Source organism: Triturus cristatus, chromosome 1_2, assembly GCF_964204655.1.
Source record: "Triturus cristatus chromosome 1_2, aTriCri1.1, whole genome shotgun sequence".
Taxonomy (NCBI): domain Eukaryota; kingdom Metazoa; phylum Chordata; class Amphibia; order Caudata; family Salamandridae; genus Triturus; species Triturus cristatus.
Window position 1 is genome coordinate 972809906 of NC_140580.1, and position 5994 is coordinate 972815899.

General features: G+C 44.7%; 1 protein-coding gene across 2 annotated transcripts in view; it reads left to right on the top strand.

Moving 5' to 3' along the window:
* Positions 1-1089: 1089 nt before the first annotated feature.
* Positions 1090-5994, top strand: part of DPH7 (diphthamide biosynthesis 7) — a 118338-nt gene continuing 113433 nt past the window's right edge. The window contains exon 1 of one of the 2 annotated variants that reach the window (XM_085610500.1): positions 1090-1266. The gene's annotated coding sequence lies outside the window, so the exon portion shown is untranslated. Of the gene's footprint in view, positions 1278-5994 lie in introns of both variants that reach the window. The other variant, XM_085610508.1, reaches the window with a different exon arrangement.

Here is a 5994-nt window from a genome sequence, read left to right on the forward strand (position 1 = left end):
ACCTATGTGCGTGGTGGAAATTGGAGGAGTGCATATAGATATAGTACCCGATTCGGGTTCACCATGCACTATTATCAACCATGATGTTTGGAGGGAGAAATTTAGCAGTAAGGTAGGAAGACAATTAGAAAGACCTGACATATCACTCAAAACATTCACGGGAGAACCGATAGAACTTAAGGGTTACAAAAAACTAACATTTGCATTTCAGGGAAGAAAAACCAACAGCAAGATGTATGTTGCTGCCACAGGCCCATCAGTGCTGGGCTGGAAGGACCAGGGAAAACTTGGAATAACTCTAAACCCAAATAGTGTTGAACAGGTCCAGGTTACACAATACGTGGTAGAGGAAGAATAACTATGTGTAGCAAGCATCATGGAAGAGTTCCCGAGCATTAAAGAAGAGGTATGGAACAAAGAGAACGAAAGTGGTGATAAATTAAAAGTAGTTAGGAAACTTATTGTTGAAGTATGGCCCAAAAAGGTATCACGTAGAAATGAATTGCGGCCTTTCTGGGAAGTGAGGAATGAACTGTCCATGGAAAACGAACTGGTTTTAAGACAAGGAAAGGTTAAACCTCCGACCACTTTAAGAGAGAATCTCATTGAACCTTGCCATGAGGGACAGTTGGACACGAACAAAACTAAACAAAGTTGGCCTGGGTGCGACATACAAATCGAGAGAACGGCTATAGGAAACAAAAACAAAAATGCTAACGGTTTGTGAACGTAGGCCACTTTTTGGGGGGTGACCGGGCCCAACTGTGATCCCAATCCGATAAGTTTATTATAGATTTTGATCACCAGCACTGTTCTGCCACTCTCTTCATCTTCTGTGGCTTAGTCTAAACTTCCCAATCTCCATTCAGCCAAACACTTTTCTCATGCAGAATTACCCCCGTGAGCAAAACGCCTCTACCGCTCTATGAATATCAGGTACGGAAACTTCACAAGACTCGTTCCCTCAACTTCCGCTCTTGGATGGCTTGCTCGAATTATGAATGATCAATGCTACGGAGGACGCACGGAAGAACGAGGTGACGTCCGTGCACGTGATTTCATCTTTGCTTAGGAGTATTCCTCTAATTTGAGAGCTAGTCGCTATCAGGTCAGGGGATGCGACGGAAACTGAGGCTCGATCATCGCATGCGCAGGAAGATGTAGGCTCCCGCTGTCCCTCCCCGATTAAAAAAAATAAAAAGAACAGCGATGCTTGCTGGCACGCGCGGCAGGAGAGACCGTCGCTCACTGGAGTCCCGGTAGCCGGTGAGTAACAGGCAAGACGAAACTTGACTTTTCCAGCACTTAATGCCATATCCCCAAATATGGACGTACCAGACGTACCAGACGTACCAGAAACCGAAAAGCAGACAGGCTCAGCCAGGGGTGTCTTTATTTTCATATGGAGAGTAGGTGCATTTATCTGCAGGCCAGGGAATTGTACTTCAGGGAGATGGTCCCGGTAATTCTCGTGAGCAATGTATCAACCATGTGCTCAGGGAGAGTGAGCACAACATGCAGTTGTGTCTCTCCACTTAAAAAAGCGTGAGAATGGTGGCAGTGTGAGGAAGGGGTGATTGACAAGGCACTTATTTACTGTGGCTCGTGTCCGCTTCATGTATTGTAGCCTAAGATGGCAGAAATCGTTGTATAAGTTCCCATTTTTACTCCGGGATTTATGGGTCTGGTGCTAGTCCTTTTGATTTTAGTAAAAACTCACACACTCTCTCTCTTTCATCTGCTGGTGTATTACGTCAGTCATTTACTGTCTTTTCTGCCCACTAAAGCCATTGGTTTACGTCACTGAGAGTGATAGCATTCTGTGCTTTCACAAGAAGCACATTGTTACACAAATTAACTTCACTGCCAAGGATTACAATTTCCGTGTGTGCTTTTTGAATTTCTTTAATACCAAAATGTATGTGTGTGTGTATATATATATAGAGAGAGAGAGAGATTGCCAATTGTGAGGTTTACATATGATATTTATTTTCCATCAATTATGTTATGCAACAAATGCTACTTTACTGGAATGTTGATATTATAGTGAGGTCCGAGACGGATTTTAAATTGGGGGTGGCATTCGAAAAATGGTGGGAAGTTTCCCTTTAAATAAAAACTCTGCACCATGAAATCTTGTTGGCCCAGTAGAATGCTTTTTTGCCGAAACGCGTCGTCCGAACATATGAGCACGGAGCACATTTGAAATGCTATAAAAATGAGATAAATAATTAAATTGTGAAAACAGACCGATTGGCTCCCTTGTCCTGTTGTGGCAGAAAAGAAGTGGCAAAATATATATATATATATATATCCTACTGTCGGTCGCCAGTAGGTAGTTATAGTTAAGACCTTGTTTCTATTAAAAAAGCGTTTTTTCTTTTGCCAATATCTTTGGCGCTGTTTGACAAATCTTCGCAACATTTTTAAAACTAATGGGGTGCTTCGGTCAGCTCCTGTCTTGAAATTTTCGGGGCAGAGGAAAAAGGGGAACCCAAAACGCGTTTTCCCCATGTTAATTTCCATAGGAAAAATTGGAACAGGCTACAGCGCGAACTGCTGAACGGAACTACACCAAATTTAGCAAAAAGGTAGGTCTTGGTCACGAAAGCGACCTTTTCTTTAAATGGTGTAAATCCGTTCAGTAGTTCCTGAGAAATAAAAAAAAAGAAAACTTTCGATATCTGAGCACCGAGGAGGAGTCGCGACTCCTCCCGAGCACCAGCTGACTTATTGGCTGTCAACACTTCAAACAAGGAAGTTTTGGCAGCCATCTTGGGTCACAAGAAAACAGAAGAAACAAGCATTTACAATGCAATAGGTCTCGCAATTACATTGTTTTGAGCTATTGGCATTGTAAATGACAATGTGTTTTATTTATGTTTTGGTTTTTAAAACAAATAAAAGGCATTGCCATTTGCACTGCTAATAGCTTAAACTTTCGCAAATGTGAACCTTTACTGCACATTTTGCACGATTGAATTGACCCAAGGCAGCACTGCGCAGTGTATGTTGTGTGATGGATCTTGGCGCATTTATTGCAGGAGGCAAAAAGAGCAAGACAAGCATCATTATGTCATGTTCATTGTGCACTCACATACACTAGTTCCGATTCTGCCTTTCTTGTCCATTCATCATTGAATAGTAGGTCTATGCTATGGTAAATATTCTCACGATCCTTATGCAAGGGGTAGCCAGAAGTGCATCATGAAAGGAATCCGCAATTCAAGGATGGCCCACGTCACCTTTATAAGGTGGGGCCAAAGGTCAAGTGGCCTTTTTGACTTCTGGCCCACAGCCACCTGCTCCCTGCAGTTTCTGCTGAACACTCAAAGGTGATTCTTATGTTAGGTTTAGCCAGCAAGTCCCAGAATGTGTCATAAATGGTGTTACTCTTAGGACTAGCTAGCATGCACCCAGCAACAGCTGTAACATTACATGTACTCCAGGGGTATCCAAATCACTGATGAGCAAACATATATAATGATGCACATAGTCACAGCAAGACATCGAACCTGCCCATTTTCAAACTCAGTTAGGATAATGTAAACAGTTAGGTAAAGTCACATATGGAATCGCTTGGGACCTAACACAGATCCCACTGTTGCTACGTTCAGTGGTAGGCTGTGCTCTCAGTAAGTTTACAATAGTGGTATTTGAACCTGTACGTTGCACATCGCTTTCTTCTACAAAAGCACTATTGTATTGAGCGATCTTATTGGAACCCAGCCCAAAGATTGACGATTGCTTTCTGCTCTCGTTTCCTTCAGCTGCAAACTCTCCAATTGCCATATGTTAATCATCACTCTCCTATAATATGTATTAAACGGCTCTGCAAGAGTTAACCTTTGATGCCGAAAGAGCCATAATGCCTACCCAGAGAAGAAACGCAAAGCAGAGTCATGTAATGAATATGTTGACACACGTGCTTTACAATGTAATAAAACTCGGGTCAAAAGATATGCTCTCTTTTTGAACCTCTTGAGCCCTGAAGCGCACACACCATTAAGTAATGTGAAGGCACAGAGATTGAAATGTTAGTGTGGTGAGATCAAACGCTATGCAGACAGTCTACAGAATCAACAGGGAGTGGGGGGGGGGGGGGGGAGGGTTACAGGAATGTAACACTTTAAAAAGAAAAATGCAGCTTTCTTTCATACTTGAACATTGTGTAAATCGATTTTTATCTCCCTTGTTCCCTGAACTGTCAGGTTAAAGGAGGCACAGAGTGTTCCTTTCAGTCTCAACAGCTTTTATGGCGCGGTCAGACAGAAGGGGAAAGCTGCATGGAAAGCTTGGGCGGAGGCATTTCTGTGTGGGCAGGAAGGAGCTGGACACTCGCACACTCGAGGTTTCACCCGAGTCTCGACCCCTTAATGCCAGGGCTCTTATGCTGAAAACAGTGCTTTAAATGGGCAGATACAGTCCGGTGCGGAGTACCTGCACTTGTCAACAAAGCTGCAATGTATTTAATGGGAGAGTACCGGCACTTTATATTTTCATTTAAAGCACTCCCAAGCAGCGCACGCGGGGCCCACAGTAAGAGTGCACTGAAGGAGCTCTAGGGCCATAAGAATACTTCTAAACTGACGCACCAAAGCGCTTCGTTAGCAGACAGACTCTGTCCCATATATCCTGACCCACCGTACACCTACGGGGGTGTTGTGAATTGGATATATTTGGTGTGTAGTGGAATTGTGTTGTACAGTGGAATTAACATGCCCGTCCGTGTTTAAAAGGCTAGTTCGGTGATTTCTTTGACGTGTACCTGAACCAAAGTATTGTGGGCCGTGATCACTTGCCAGGTACTGTGGGGACAGGGGTGCAAGACAGACCCCTTTAGATGTGCGTGAGATGCAAGAGTCTGCTGGTTTGGAGGGGGCGAAGAGTGAAGTGGTATTGTAATGACTGGGTGTCATCCCCCACAACACCTCTGCTGATCACTTTCACACGGTAAAGTGCCAAGGCCGACACGAGGTAAAGGAAGCGGTCCGGGAAACCCAACAGGCGACAACTGCCCCCACTCCGCGCTCATCAGCACATCCCGTGTTTGTGAAAGTGGCGACGACAAAGAAGAGACGGCTTCTTTGAGGAAATGCGTTTTGTGTGATCCGAGACACGGCGCAAAAGGCTTGCCCACCAACCCCTGGGACATGTTTGATCTTCACCCAGGCAGGAGGCGCTGCAGAATGCAGTGTACGCCGCCTTCAACTATTCCCTTCATGACGACTGATATTAGTCTATTTTATGCAATAATGCTTTGCCATGTTAAGGGATTTTTTTAATGAATACTTTTTTTTACTTTTTGAACTATTATGCTCGAGTAGGTGGACCGATTCGTGGCGTGTAGAAATTGAGATAAACAAGCGGTACAATAGGATAGGAACTTTCAGTCAACTTACCTAGCACTTCACCCCTCGTCCTTTTGAAATAAAAAAAGTGCACAAAACTCCCTGCTGAGAGGTGAGGCGATCAATCGAGTTTTGCGCAGCTGTTTACGTACCAAACAGTGACATATGCCGGTTATACGGTTTGGCTCCTGGCGGGGTTCCCATCACTGCCACGGTGAACTACAATTCCCAGATGCTCATCATGTGACGAGCAAGCCGGGTCCATGTGACTGGCACAACAGAGCTGTTCTTGCCCATAAGGAAACACTGCGTTCCTTCCGATATAACCACACCCGCACCCCCACTTGCATTAACCGGTAGCTGTGAGTGGCAGGTCCTCCGGCACAGCTGCACCCCCGGCAGTAGCAGCAGTGGTTTAGTTGGGAAGCTCAACAGTCAACGCCCCGCAACCCCTAACAGCCGCTGACAGGCAGGGCAAAGAGCACGAGCATTATAGTTGAATTTGGCATTGAAGCACCAGTTGCCCTCAGCAACGTGAAACAGCACAGCATGGTGGCAAGCACTATATTAACAAGTGGACTTATGTCCAGTTTACCTGCTCAGTTTATGGTCTGTGGTCTATGCGCATACACATATAAAGCGT